We start from the raw sequence: 15,113 nt of genomic DNA, 5'->3' as shown, positions 1-15,113 counted from the left end.
ATGAACTTTAAATCAACCTGCTTTAAAAGTAGTTTTAAAGAGAAATTGTGTGGTGGAGATGTGTAGTGAGTATAGTAAACTGTATTATTCCAACACTTGTGGATTGGAACTCTATTTTTGCTGCTTTAATTTGCTTCTCTTCATGATGAAAGATTTTGAAGCCCATGTCAGGCAAGCTGCTGTATATTTGAGGTTTACAGAAACTCTTTGCTCTGCTCCTGCTGTCCCTAACCAAGCCAGCTGTAAAAACTCCAAATTTAACTTTCTGCTGGAAAATTCCAGAGAATGTCAGTCTCTGTTGGAATGGGAAAGGAGGGATAGAGCTTCACAGAAAACCTGCATGTGAACTTTCAAGTAATATGGCTTTCCATAATAGTCTAATATTAAGTATTCGTTAATGTATTATTAATAAAGTATTACTGAAGAACAGTGTTAATTGCTGTTCTCCCTAGCCTTTCTGCCACATTCTGGTTAACAGGCAATTTTGGTTTCACTCAGTTTGAAGCATAAATTGGAATTAATCTGGGCTAAGAATCCAGTTCTGCTTTGTGTAACAGAGTGGCACTTGTGGCATTGTGTAGCCAGGCTCTTTCTGCACAGAGCAAACCCCTGCTGGGTTTGGGACTTTCTCCTCCCCTAGACTCACTGACTCCCCTTGCTGAAGTGGATCTTGGCTAATTGATTTGATGAAATCATATTTTTCAAGCCTCAGAAAGACTATTCCCCTTCGCCTTCTGTACCAAGGACAACTTCCCTGAGTGACTTGGCAAGTTCAGCCAAACCACTGGGGTAATTTGGGGTAGTTTGGGTTGAACCCTGGCAGCCGAGTGCTGCTTTAAGAAGGGCCAAGCTCTTATCTAAAGTCCTTTCCTGTCAGCTGGGAGCAGCCAAAGGCCCCTCAGTCCCCACTGCTCCTTCCTTCTCCTCTCTGCAGAGCCAGAAACCTTCAGGAAAGATGTGGCCCCTTATGCAGGACCCCAGACTGGCCTGGTTCTCCTGGAACGATTCAGTGGGGGTTTTGTGTTTGAATGCATTTCCAGAACTGCTTTTCACATATAAATACCTGCATGATTAGCCATGGATGCCTTTCAATTTTGAGAGGTTGAGGGTAGTCATACAGTGAAAGCATCTCCTGTCTGACAAACGCTGAGTATTCTGTCAGTCAGATGGTAAAACTGCTCAGTTTTGAGCTGCAAAGTGGTCAAAAGAGGAGTAAGACCGTCATTAGAGCCACTAATAGCTACTGTGTCTAATGTGCCTCCAGTATAATGGCTTGTCATCCTCTGAGGTGGTTAATGTTATTGAGCCCTAATTGTTTTTACAGATTGCTTAGGGGTTTTTTAGGGCCTAGTGGTGCTGGGATTATTTAGGCAAAATGTTTTTACTTGTTGTCTGTTATTTGCAGAAGTAATTGCATACAGTAATACCTTTAGGATGATTCTGTTTAAAATACTGCAATTCATTAAAGGCAGACCTGGATCTTTTTATCTGCCTGACAAGCTCCATAGAGCCAGGAATCCCAAGCACAGCACTGCTCATCCTGGATTCATGAGCACAGGGATGCAATTCCAGGTCACTCCCCCATGGCTGAGTCAGCAAGGTTTCCTTATTCAGATGGGTTTTTCCTTCTCTTTTTCTGGCAGCACTGTAAATTACACGAGTCTGGGGGTTCTCACTGGCTATTTCTGAGATTAAGGCAAATCTGAGATTAAGCTTTGTATTGCTCGGGCTATCTTTAGATGAGAGTTTGGCCTTCTTAAACAGCTTCACCAGATACATATTTATCCCTGCTTTCCCTGGATGCATATGAAGGACAGAGCTAGGAACACACCTGGGAGGTGCTGGATTGGGTTAGTTCTGCCTCTGTGCCCTGAAACTCATGGACATGCCCACGTGTTGAGCCAAATCCAGTTCATTTTTCTGTCCTTGGTGCTGCTTCCTGGCTGTGTTTTCATCAACATTTTACTTGATGATGTTGTTGTTGCCGTAGTATTTGCTTCACTAGTGGTAAATGGAGTATTTGCAATTTGTGTTTCCAGCTGAGATGAGTTATTTTGGTGGAGAGGTACAGTTTTGGAGAGCAGGTTAAAGGTGAGAGGAAGGAAATGTTCTTACTGCATGTTACTATTTGGAGGCTGTGATGAGGAAAGCAAGCTGTAGAGAGGCTTGGCTCCATATCTTCAAGGTGGATCCCTGAATGACATGAAAACCATGAGGAATAGTGATCTGAGTTAGCTCACAGTGTCTTTGCAGAGGAGAGCTGTGCTGGCAAGGTAGGAACTGATTTAAATGCCCGAGTTCGAGCAGCTCCCGCTCTCTCCTTCCTTGACCCCAAGCAGCATTTCCTTGCAGGCTGTGGTTGTGAGTGCTGATGAAACAGGCTGCTGGGGTCCCTGGGGTCCTGCACCGTGCTGGATCGCTGCTTTCCCCCGGGCCGTACAAACCCCGGTGTGCCAGTAGGTATGGGGGGCTGCGGCAGCCCCCTGAGGCTCCTTTCCTGTCAGCGGGAGCAGCCAGAGCCCCGGCCAGGCTGTGGGCACTGTGCTGAATGCAGGTTACCCAGCTGGCCCCAAGCTGCTCTGTGCACGCCAGCCCTGTGCGCGTATGGATGTGCCCACGTAGCCTTCCCCTTTCTGTGCTGTGCGGGGCCACGCATCACCCACGCAACGGAGCAGTGAGGGATCTGTTCCTTTCTTGGTCATTTTCATCCTCACGGCGGCCAAGAGTGGTGCTGCCATTTGATGTGTGTTCGGTGGCATGTATGAAAATTCCTACTTTTGAGGCTAGTTGCTGGTAGGTAGATGCATGGAAAATTAATTGTCTTTCACCCTTTAGAATTGGTCTTTGCCCAGTGTGGATGAACCTCACTGAAATGAAGAAGCTGTTTGGACTGCACTCTTCTGTTGTTCTGGTTTTCTGACCACCAAAAAAATACTGAAATTTTAAATCCCCGGGCATATGTTAATCTTTTTCTGTATGCTGCATGGGGTTCTCAGAATGCAAGGAAATTGCTCCTGATGCCAAATCATTTTAACACAGCTGCACACAGTTACATTCAGACTGAAGCGCATTAATCCAAGCTGAGTGGTGTTTGTAAACCTCAGTGTGGATTCAGCTTTTGTCATGCCACAGTTTTTACATACAGATACCAGAGGTTCTTCTCCCAGGTCTGGGAATTTCACCTGATTAGATAAGCAGCAGATGGGGTGGACAAGGCACTGATAAGTCCCTGGACCCTGGCAAAGCATTTTTTCTGTGAAGTGTTTGCTACAGAAGCTCTGAGCTTCCCGGAGAAGCTGTGCCCGCTGCCTTGACCTTAGTGGTATTTGAAATTTTTAACAAGGTGAATTATATTGTGGAGAATTAAATCCCAGCTTTCAGCAGGGCTTTGGAGGTCACTTTCCCGCTGCTCCATTCGGGATAAAGGTGAAAGTTATGAAATGAGATTGTTATACAATATTTTATGGCTAGCAGAATGGTGTGGGCTTTTTGTTGTTATTGCATTACATCCACAGACTTTTATTTTGACTTTTGTTCCATTTGCTAGAAAATGCCCTCCTTAATTTCTTGGTTTGGAGATGCTCTTTTCAAATGGAGATGTGGCTACAGTGAGGCTTTTAGAGCTGCTGGGAACAGCTGAATAGAAATGGTTAACATTTTTAATGTCTTTCATGTTTGCTGAAAGCATCCTGAACATTTCCTGAACAACCATTGTGTTTATACTTTTCCCTCTATTTTCCCCTGCTCCTGTTCTTCACTCAATTCCCATTCTTGAGCTGCTTGAGGCCCTCCTCAGCTTCAAGGGCAGCCCCAGACTATTGGAGTGGCACCTTTTATAATTAATGTCCAATTAACGTTCACAGCAGTGATACAGAGAACTCTGTGAAATTATTTACTCCTCTCTCCGTCCCCATCTGAGCTATCAGTACCCTTGTCCTGCCTCCTGCAGCTCCCACTGCTCATCAGGGCATCTGTTGTTTTGCATCCTTGATGTTCCAGCAGTTGGCTGTCAGGCTTTCCAGGTAAATTCCAGACTCTGCCTTCACCTATCAGCAAGATAAAGGCTATGCTTATCAGCTTGCCTCTGCTCTGAGGAAGCACCACCAGCTCTCATTTAATAGTTGCTATATAGATCTCCTGTACTTTAAGGAGTGCTGGGAAAACATCATCAGCTATTTTCCTTGCTTTCTGGTGGGAAAAACTTGCTCTGCATATTTCTGGAATGCCAGGAGTGGCCGTTGCTGTAATAGGGAAATAACAGCTTTGTATTTCCTGTCAGAGATGAAAGACAAATTTTATTTTCTCCAGTGAAAAGATTTTAGTGGTTTCCTATGTGGTCCATCTTGGCCAAATGTCAGTTCTGGGAATTCTGTTCCATCTGCCTCAGTGTCTGGAGGTTCCCTTGTTGTGCTGGTGCTGAACAAGGTTTGGAGGTTCCCTTGTTCTGGTGGTGTCCCAGGGCAGGGCGAGGAGGGACCCTCTGCTCTGGGCAGTGCTCAGAAATCCAGGAGAGTTGAGGACACCAGTCCAAAAGGCTGAAATACACGGTGAGTGGTGATCCTGAACCCAAAGCTCTCTGCCTTTCTCGTGAGGCAGTCAGATTTAGGTCTAATGGCAAATGGGATGGGGACTATTGGGGTTACTCATCTGGGCTTCACTGCCCCTGCTTTGAGCTGCAGGGACACTGGGCTTTGGTTCCCATGGATTCTGTACAGCAAAGGAAGCGGAGTTATAAAGGGAATTAAGGAACTATGTGCATGGCATGGTTATCTCTTGTAACTCAGCTTCAGGTCTAGGTCACCACTGGTGCTGGTTGGGAATTCTGTGAATAATCATCCTTGCCCAGAAGTTATTATTTTTACAATGCCATAAGCTTGCAGAGAGACATTCTGTGCTCAGAAGGATTTTCCTTCCAGGAACGTGTGCAGTGAGATCCCGGCTGTGCAGATGATGAATTTTGATGGATGGGGTGGGTTTCCCACGTGTCAGTGCAGTTGTTAATGGGAAGGAATGTTTTTTGTAGGCGCAGAGATAGGGGTGATTGGGGTGGGCTGTGCCCAATCATCCCCCACTGGCCCCAGCTGTGCCCACAGGTGAGCAGCACTGAGGGGCACAGAGGGCACGCAGGTGCAGGGCATCAGCAGCAGGGCACAAAGCCTGGGCTGGAGGGCGATGCAGACCCTCAGAGCCTCCCTGGGTGCTGCTTGTGGCTGCCCTGCTGTGCCAAGGAAGGATTTCCTGGTAAGTGCCAGCCTGTGTGGCTGTTCCTGCAGGGTGCCCCAATAACTGAGCTCAGGGTTTGGTGGGTACAGCTCTCCCTGCTGCTACACCCTTGGGCACCAGCTCGCTGCTTGTCATGTGGGAAATGCATTTGTTTCAGTATTTTTCTTCTTTCTATGACTTCCAGTGAAGCATTTATCTACTTCAGAGAGAATAGGAGAGCTCTGTATTGTGTAGCATTCACTAGGGATATTAATCCTGTTCCTGGATAGTAGCTCACAGTTGCTTACAGTACAAAGAATGAATTGCCAGCTACTGGTGAATTTCAGATTTGCTGCTGCACCTGTGAGCTCTGTCACATCTGAGCCTACAGTAGTGAGTGCTGCAGCAGACATTCCTGATTGGAATGCAGTCTATAGATTATCCCTGCTCCTTGAGGGTGATTTACTGCCATCCACTCAGGCAGTGTTCCCTTCTAATTTGTCTGAGTGAGGTTCAGACCCTGCAGTCTCCTGTGTTGTGCTATTCAGTACCTAATGGCAATGTAAAAAGCATGAGAATTAATTTCTCTAGGGTGTGGCTGTAACATGGGCTAGAAAGGAGATGCAATATTCATGAGGCAGGAGCAGAGGAATGCTGCTAGATCAGATGAAAATGGGAATGATGGCGTGAACACTCTGTATACAGCTTGTTTGGAGATTGATTTGAAAAATAATTTTGAGATAAATATATACTGTATTTCATTTTTATTTGCTCTTAGACTCTGTAATTTTTATGATAGAATTAAGAAATGGGTTGAGAAGCTTTGGTCTGTCTACCTGTCTGTAAAGCAGATAGCTCACCTGTAAGTTCTCAGAAGGTTTCTATATCTACCACAATTCACAGTTACCTGGAGAGGAGTTTAGGGCTTGTCACTGTGGTGGTCAGTATTTAGGGTTTATGAGGAGGGCAGCTTTTGCCAAGGACCAGGATCCCAGCTGTTTTCAGGCCAGGGGATGCCCTGCAGCATTTCCCCTGGCTTGGGGATGCTCACTCCTCCCTCAGAGCAAAGGACACTGAAGGATGTGAGCTGGGGGCACTCCGTGTAACCTGGAGAGTGCCCACCCTTGTAAAGCTGTGCCAGCTCCTGCAATCAGGACCCTGTGACAGTCCTGCTTTCATGGCGTGGAAACGAAACTGAATGTTCAGCCCTCATAACTGCAGGGAAGTGCTGGAAATGTGAATGGTGGCTTGGCCCCCAAAAGGCAAGTAAAAATCCAGTGTGGGTTGTTGTAACTCAGATGCCTCATTTCTGTGCTTAATCATCATTTTGGGGGCCTGACTCACAGTTTTTAAGTGCTAGGGATTGCCATAGTGAGAATTACATATCAGCCTATAATTAGATGTGTTTTTTAATTAAGGAAGCTGCAACAGTGAAGGGAATAAGAGAAACAAAACCAATCTGGGCATTCCTTCATAGGTCACATTATTGAGCATTTTGTCTTGGCAGCCAGCAGGCATCCAGCACCAAGACACTTGCTGAGCCTTATGGACAAATGCTGGGCTTCTCCAGGTTTGTGTGTGCCCAGCTGGATGAGGCAGTGAAAATGCACATGGGGTTGTTATCCTTCCCGTCCTGTTCCAGCCATTGCCTTCAGTGTATCCAGAAGGGAATGGCAGAGAGCTGTTGGAGCTTTCTGATCCACAAATGGCAACGATAGCAAGGAACTTAGCCTCTCAATAGGGAAATTGTGTGTTTTGATAGATCTGTTTGGACAACAGAACAAGTGGAAAACACTTATTTAATGTAGTTCAGTAGCTGCTAATGGGTCCAGCAGCTGAGAGCATGTTTATTTTTGCCTTGGGTCTTTGATGCTTTCTCTCATTTACAAACTGTTTCTCTCACAAACAAACAGTTTTGTGCTTCGCTTGTCTAACAGGCCATTGCTACTAAGAGGGTTGAGCTTGTTGTTGTTCCCCACCTTATTTGTGGGAAAATGTTGCGTTGGTTTTACAAATTGAGCACAAATTCAGTTTTCTCATGTGCTGCAGAACAGCAGATCAGCATCAGGGAGAGAAGCAGAGTTCCCTCTGCAGTGTGGGGATGTGGGCTGCTGGGCTCTTCTGTGGCATGGCCAGTGTCTGTCCCTGAAATCAGGGCTCACCCTCGGTGAATTTGAGCTTTCTCAGCACTTTGGAGCTGAATCAGTTCGTTCTCAGAGCTTTCAGCTTTGTGGTTTGGTTTCAGGTGGTGTCTGCAGTCTGCCTGGTGAGACTCTTACTCCTTTCCATTCAAGAGCAATCACTTGTCTTGCCTTAGAGAAATTAAAAAGAAACCCCAAAGTCTTGAGAAGTTGTTTCCACTCATGAATTGCTGCCTGTGTAGAGGTGTTTCTCAAAAACCTGGGTAACTGCTAGGAACAGACCAGCTTTAAGCCAGTTTAAGGAAGAAATAGCCAGGAATTGTCATTTCATTGTCACCTTTTTGGCTCTAAAGTGAATGGGCTGAATGTATTGCAGAGGAAGATCTCCCAAAACACTCTGGACAAGTGATTGAGCACCTAAACATGATTTTAAAAGTATTTTCAAACCGACTTTCAGGCAATATTCCTGTCTTAAGATGCCTCGTTGCAGGACTAAGTAGGTTGAATGATTTATTTAGTGGATTTTTACTTTTATCCTCATACTGAGTAGTACTGATTTATCTTGGATAAATCTCCTGAAGGATGGTTAGGATTTTTGCTTGCTCTTTTTAGCAGCAGCTTTTAAATGTTAATTCTGTAAAAGACCACAAACCTTGAGAAAGTTACCTCCCAGTGGAAAGCACTCTGAGTGCTCTGGGCTTGTGCTATTCCTGAGCAAGCTGATGCACCTCCTCTGGAAAAGGGACACCTTTGGGGGGTTTCCCTGCTTTCCTGGTGCTGCCCGAGCCTGCTGGCCCTTGGGGACTTACAGGTGCCACCACCGCAGGCATGCCAGCTCCAGAATAGCTTGTGCCCTGCTCTTCTGGAAAAGGATTGCTTTGGATCCTGTCCAGAGCCACCTCAGCTGTCACCAGCAGCTCTTCCCACTGAAAGAGTAATACATTCTATAAATAGTGCTGCAAATTGGGCCCTGGCTGTGTCCCAGATCCCTCAGCTTCTTCCCTCCCTGGTGACAGGAGTGTGGGGTGGGAGGCAGCAGGTGCTGGGCAGGGGCACAGCTCTGCCAGCCCTGGCCTTGTCCTTGTCCTGCTCTGCCAGCCCTGGTCTTGTCCTGGCTCTTGGCTGCTCTCAGGGCACAGCTCTGCCAGCTTTAGCCTTGCTCTCAGGGCAGGTGCCTTCCTTCACCCATTCTTATTTAGAAGCTGAATTTTCTCCTGGGAGAAGTGCCAGAGCCCTTCTGTCAGCTGGAAGGAAAGGATTGTGGAAGGGATGCTCCAGAAGCAAGGAAAATGCTCTTGGAGAAGCCTTGGGATGTTGGAAGATTGGTAGAGGACCTAACACAGTAGAGACAAGGAGTTTGTGGCAGTGGGGACACTGAAGAAGAAGAAACACAAAGAGCAGAGAATAAAACAAAGAAACATTGATGTGAAGCGGAATAGCAGAGGAAGAGCATAGTTTGAAATTTGAGAACAAGTACGTGGCTAAATCAGAGCAGCAATCAAGTGAGGTGAAACATTCAGTGAAGTGGACAATTTAAGGGCTGCTCTGTTGGTTAAGCAAGGTTACCCAAGGAGGTAACAATTAATTAGAACAGCGTGAGCTAAATGATAATTTCAGTGAGGAAGCTCAAGTGTCAGATGGAAGCAGATCACTTGAGTAAATGGAGGGTCCAGTTTCAATGGCCAGAGCTAGGAGAGAGGCTATGAAACCATAATAGCACAGGGCATTTTCATGCCACAGGAGAGGAGAATCATTTTGCTCTAGAGATGACTGTGGAAGTGGAGTGATGAAATATGTGGAGTACAGCCCACTCACTGCAGCTATCTCTGGTACCTGTCCTACTTAGGAGCTGTGCTAGGGAAAATGTCCATATGGTTAGCAAAAAGACAGGAAAACAACATTTGCTGCTCTGTTTTTTTTCATTCTCTGATTGCATTTTGCCAACTAGGCAGGCTTGGCATGCAGTGAACTTTGTTTGCTGAGGGTTAGTTTGTCCTTTGGGGCACCAGGCTGAGGGATGATGAGTTACAGCAGGCAATTCCTTGACTTCTGTCTCAAAGTGGGGCTCGTCACTGTGGTTTTGGGGTGAGACTGGAGAACAAGGCACGCTTGGTTCTGGCTGGGTGCAGACACTGCATTTCTGATGGGGTGGCTCTTCACTGTGTGCTCCAGTGGGATCAGGGATGCTGCTGGCACTGCATGGGTACAAAATGTGTGTTCAGAGAGCTCCCAGCCTTCTGTTCTGGGGTTTTCAGCTACTGCAGAGCTCCTGGGCCACTCTGGGTTCCAGGCTTTGGGGCAGCTCTGGGGAGGTCAGGGCTGTGTGGGCCAGATGGGGAGCTGTGCAGGTCTGTGTGCCATGCCAGCCTGTCCCAGGACAGGGAGCCGTGCAGGTCTGTGTGCCATGCCAGCCTGTCCCAGGGCAGGGAGCCGTGCAGGTCTGTGTGCCATGCCAGCCTGTCCCAGGACAGGGAGCTGTGCAGGTCTGTGTGCCATGCCAGCCTGTCCCAGGACAGGGAGCCGTGCAGGTCTGTGTGCCATGCCAGCCTGTCCCAGGGCAGGGACAGGGAGCCGTGCAGGTCTGTGTGCCATGCCAGCCTGTCCCAGGGCAGGGACAGGGAGCTGTGCAGGTCTGTGTGCCATGCCAGCCTGTCCCAGGGCAGGGAGCCGTGCAGGTCTGTGTGCCATGCCAGCCTGTCCCAGGACAGGGAGCCGTGCAGGTCTGTGTGCCATGCCAGCCTGTCCTGGGACAGGGAGCTGTGCAGGTCTGTGTGCCATGCCAGCCTGTCCCAGGGCAGGGACAGGGAGCCGTGCAGGTCTGTGTGCCATGCCAGCCTGTCCCAGGACAGGGAGCTGTGCAGGTCTGTGTGCCATGCCAGCCTGTCCCAGGACAGGGAGCTGTGCAGGTCTGTGTGCCATGCCAGCCTGTCCCAGGACAGGGAGCCGTGCAGGTCTGTGTGCCATGCCAGCCTGTCCTGGGACAGGGAGCTGTGCAGGTCTGTGTGCCATGCCAGCCTGTCCCAGGGCAGGGACAGGGAGCTGTGCAGGTCTGTGTGCCATGCCAGCCTGTCCCGGGACAGGGAGCCGTGCAGGTCTGTGTGCCATGCCAGCCTGTCCCAGGACAGGGACAGGGAGCCGTGCAGGTCTGTGTGCCATGCCAGCCTGTCCCAGGACAGGGAGCTGTGCAGGTCTGTGTGCCATGCCAGCCTGTCCCAGGGCAGGGACAGGGAGCCGTGCAGGTCTGTGTGCCATGCCAGCCTGTCCCAGGGCAGGGAGCTGTGCAGGTGTGTGCCATGCCAGCCTGTCCCGGGACAGGGAGCTGTGCAGGTCTGTGTGCCATGCCAGCCTGTCCCAGGGCAGGGACAGGGAGCTGTGCAGGTCTGTGTGCCATGCCAGCCTGTCCCAGGGCAGGGACAGGGAGCTGTGCAGGTCTGTGTGCCATGCCAGCCTGTCCCGGGACAGGGAGCTGTGCAGGTCTGTGTGCCATGCCAGCCTGTCCCAGGACAGGGAGCTGTGCAGGTCTGTGTGCCATGCCAGCCTGTCCCAGGGCAGGGACAGGGAGCTGTGCAGGTCTGTGTGCCATGCCAGCCTGTCCCAGGGCAGGGACAGGGAGCTGTGCAGGTGTGTGCCATGCCAGCCTGTCCCAGGGCAGGGACAGGGAGTTGTGCAGGTCTGTGTGCCATGCCAGCCTGTCCCAGGGCAGGGAGCCGTGCAGGTCTGTGTGCCATGCCAGCCTGTCCCAGGGCAGGGACAGGGAGCTGTGCAGGTCTGTGTGCCATGCCAGCCTGTCCCAGGACAGGGAGCTGTGCAGGTCTGTGTGCCATGCCAGCCTGTCCCAGGGCAGGGACAGGGAGCTGTGCAGGTCTGTGTGCCATGCCAGCCTGTCCCCAGTGTGCCCTGGCTGTGCAGGGACACTCTGGCTCTGGGTGCTGCTGTCCTCTCTCTTCTGCCAGCACTTCCATTGTGTAGCTTCTGCTCCAAACGTGCCCACTCCCAGTGGTCTGGGAACCCTGGGGGGATCTGCAGATTTGTGAGAGGTGTGCAGCATAAATCTGCTGATAGTGGACTTTTATTGCAGTGCATGAAAACTCAGAAATGCCTTTAGCAGGACTAATTACTACATGAGGTCCTTTAAGTTCAGTTTGCTGTCTCTGTCAAGGCTAGGCACCAAATGCTGCAGGAAAGTCATGCAGTAAATGCATGGAGGAGTAGTATGATGTTCCAAATAAATCAATGTCTCAGGTTCTGAGCATTTTCAGACTTCATTCAGCCTTCACGAACTTAGTTCAACACCTCGTTACTTACAACAACCTTCCAGGTTCTTGGAGCTTACATAAACAATCAATTCCTTCATTATGCTTAATTAAGGAAGTGCAGGTGTTCTTGGAATGGTTAGTTCATAAATATATTTGTCTTATTCTTAGATTGCTGCTTAATCACTTTAAAAAAATGTGTTTCGTCTTTGGCTCATACACCCTTTTTGTACTAATTTGCTTTTTTATCTGGTTGATTTTTAGATGTTGACATTGTACCAGAAAACAAAATGTCACCATGCTGTTGAAAACTAAACAGCTCATCTTCAACCCTGTAGTAAACAGTTTAATTGCTGTGGAAACTGAATTATTGCTCTCTAAAATGGTTCAGTTGTTGCTTCTGAACTGATCCTTTTTTTCACCTAAATAATTCACTGCATAAGTTTCTTGAAATGAGTAGCATAGACCAACTGGTCATGACTCAGTAGAGCTCTGTAACTTGTCATGCATGCTTGAGCTGCAAGGTGAATTTTCAAGAAGAGTTTGAGACCTTAGAAGGTGTCAGTTGGACTGCCCATCTGGAGGGTGCTCTCAGATCAGCTGTGTCAGGCTGGGAGCTGAGGCTGTCAAAGGAAAAACCATGTTGGGCTGACTTGTGTGCAGTGCACATCCTGTAGGTGAGGGCGTGGGAGGCTGCTCGTGCAGGTCAGGAGCTGACATTTATCTTCCTGATCGGGCACATTTTTATCTTTACTTGGCAGCAGGAAGGAAAGCCAGAGGTTCAGTCAGTTCATTGTGGAACAAGCCCAGAGCTGCCCCAGGAAGCTGGGGACAGAGGGGTCAGATGGAGAGCATGTCCTGGGGCTGGGGGTTCCTGTTCCCAGCCCTGCTCCCACAGTGTTCCTGGGGGATTGAGCTTCCTCCAGTGCAGGTGACGAGTTCCAGATCAGTCACTAAACTGGAGAGTCTGCCTCCTCCCTTCCTCACTGCCCTGGGCATCCCGAATGCAGTGCTCCATGGCCAGTGCTTTTATGGGTGGTATCTCCCCAGTCAGGGCTCTCTGCTGGTGAGCAGTGTTTGAGCTGCCCTGAGCCATCAATGCCAGCACCAAAACTGATCCCTGGCACACCCAGGGGCTGCCAGGCTGCTCACAGCACTGTTAACTGTGACAGGATACAGCATGAAGGTGGGATAGAATGTCATCTGATCCCCAAAGAGTTGCAGCTGGACCAATTACTAAAGATTAGGAGCAGGCCTGATGTTAACAGGCCACAGCTGTAGCCAATAAGAACAGTGTTATAAAAGAGTGGGTTGGTGGGCTCTGGAGTCAGATGGCTGCTGCAAGGACCGGGAGCAGGCAGTGCTTCGAGGAGCTGCCTGCAGAAACATCGGGGAGGTGTGAAACTCTGGTGATATGGGATCCGTGCACCACAATGATAACAGAACTCACACTATGTAAGAGTTAACCACAGTTACCCTTCCTGAGGCTGTCAGGGACAGACACGCAAGTCTCCCAGTGGACCCAGAGTTTGTGATGCAGGGGTTTTCTGGAGTCTCTTAAAGGAGGTTTGTCCCCAGCACTGTGCCTCATTCTCTGGGAATGGTGGATGTGGGTTCCTGGGTGAAAGCAAACTCAGGGTGGATGCACTAGCCTGGGAGACTGCCTGTGTGAGTTTTGTGTCTTGTTGGAAAGAGCTGGTTTAGAAATTCCTCCCTCAGATCTTTTCAGAGCCCTGTTAAAGTATTTTTAATATTTAGATGTCTTTGGATTATGGGTAGTCTGTGAAATCTGGAGCATGGCAGCTAATTAAACTTAGGAATTCCAACAGTACTTCCCAAAATAGTTTCCTGTGATATGTGTGGCTGTATATGTCAAACTCTTCAGGCTTGGCTTTAATTTAGAATTTCACAGTGCTGCAATATATATAACTCCTGCAGGCATTCCAAGGTGGTGTGTTTTGCTTTGTGGTAGTGTGCTTGGCAGCTCCTGTTTACTACCTTTACTCTAATGCATCCTGTGGCTGTGTTCTCTCAGAATAAAGAAGTCCCTAAAGTCTCCACAAAGAGGAGGGGAAGGTGGAACTCCAGACTTGGTTTCTGCCAGGAGCATTTCCTGGAGCTGTTCCACTGCCCTTGGAAGCCCCGGGTTCCCAGACCCCCCTGATGCTGGGCATGAGGGGAGATGTGATGGTACAGCTGGGGGCACGAGAGCTGGATGGAAAACAGAACATCTTGGCAAGGCGGGTGGGAGCCAGAGCATGCCCTCTCTGCTTCTAGGAGTTCTAATCTCACATGGAGTGTGAGCTTGTTACGGCCATCAGATTGGGCAGAGGGGAAAGTTGGATACATTACATTTTCTGCCAGGACTTCAGGCCTGTAAGAACTTAGTACATAAATCATGTTTATCCCCTGGGAAGCTGTTTGATTGCTCTGGGTAATGGGGTTTGTGCATTTCTGATTTATTCACAGCAAACTGGTCAGATTAGGACAGACTCAAACACGCTTCCTCCCTTGTGCTCACCTCTGTGTTTTCCTCTTCTGCTGCTGCCCCGTGCCTGCACAGGAAACCTCCCCACCCCAAAACCACCAAACTTTGTGGTGTGTTGTGAAGCTCAATTGTCATTTGCTGGATGATAATGGCAGCGTGCAGTGGGCTGAAAGTTGTGAACATGTGACGATGGCTGGAGCTGTTTGGATTATACAATATATGATATGTAAGGCCTGTTTCAGAGCCCTCACAAGCTGTAGTGGTGCCTCTGAACATCTGGGTGCTTTGGAAGGGCGAGTTTTGGAAACCCTGCTTTCAGCACCACGTGAATGTTTATAGTAAAGCCCGGTTTATGCTCCTTGCTTGCACTGGGAAATTCTTTCTTGAGGGTTGGGGGAAGTTCTGCCACCCCTTTGGGTCTGGAATAGCTCAGATGATGAGCCCCAGCGTGTCTTTGTTAGGTGACAGAAATGTGGATCGATGTTTGGGTGCCTCAGGAGTGCCCAGAGCCCCGCTGCTGCAGTCCAAGCCAGGGCATTCCCAGTGTTGTGCACCCCTGGAATCCAGGGGGTGTTGGGGGAGCAGGGATGAGCTGGGGCTGAACAGGGGCTTGGCTCGGGTTGGGGCCACTGGAGGAGTGGAGAGGCTCAGGAATGAGGGGTGTGGGAGGGAACTCAGGAAATGTCTCCTGGACCCTTCCCCACCTCCCGTCAGAGACTGCTGGGGTTCCTGTGCCCTAGGACAGAGAGGAGGTTTGGGGATGCTGTGAGCAATCACAGAAAGCATTTTACAGAGTTGTTGGTGAGCTGGCAGCACTGTTAGACCAAATGGCAAAAGACTACTTCTGCACCAGCATTTGTCCTCTCTAATGTGGGGCTAGCAGGAGTAAGGCAGTGTTTGTTACTCACATATGTTCAGAAAGAAAAAAATCACTTTGCTGAGTGCAGAACGGAGCTGTGACCATCTCAAATCAATTAATGCAGCACACAGCTGCCACTCAGCCCCTGGGAATGGGAGTAGGAGAGGAGC

At 49.1% G+C, this 15,113-nt stretch overlaps 1 protein-coding gene across 3 annotated transcripts in view; it reads left to right on the top strand.

The window, feature by feature from the left end:
- ST8SIA1 (ST8 alpha-N-acetyl-neuraminide alpha-2,8-sialyltransferase 1) overlaps window positions 1-15,113 on the top strand; it is an 89,751-nt gene that overhangs the window by 2,189 nt on the left and 72,449 nt on the right. Inside the window, exon 1 of one of the 3 annotated variants that reach the window (XM_058805790.1) lies at window positions 5,210-5,241. The exons of 1 other annotated variant lie outside the window; for it this stretch is intronic. The gene's annotated coding sequence lies outside the window, so the exon portion shown is untranslated. Of the gene's footprint in view, window positions 1-5,209; window positions 5,242-12,963; window positions 13,163-15,113 lie in introns of those variants that run through there. One more of the 3 variants, XM_058805791.1, reaches the window with a different exon arrangement.

This window comes from Ammospiza caudacuta, chromosome 5 (genome assembly GCF_027887145.1).
Source record: "Ammospiza caudacuta isolate bAmmCau1 chromosome 5, bAmmCau1.pri, whole genome shotgun sequence".
NCBI lineage: Eukaryota > Metazoa > Chordata > Aves > Passeriformes > Passerellidae > Ammospiza > Ammospiza caudacuta.
This window is presented reverse-complemented; position numbering and strand designations above follow the sequence as displayed.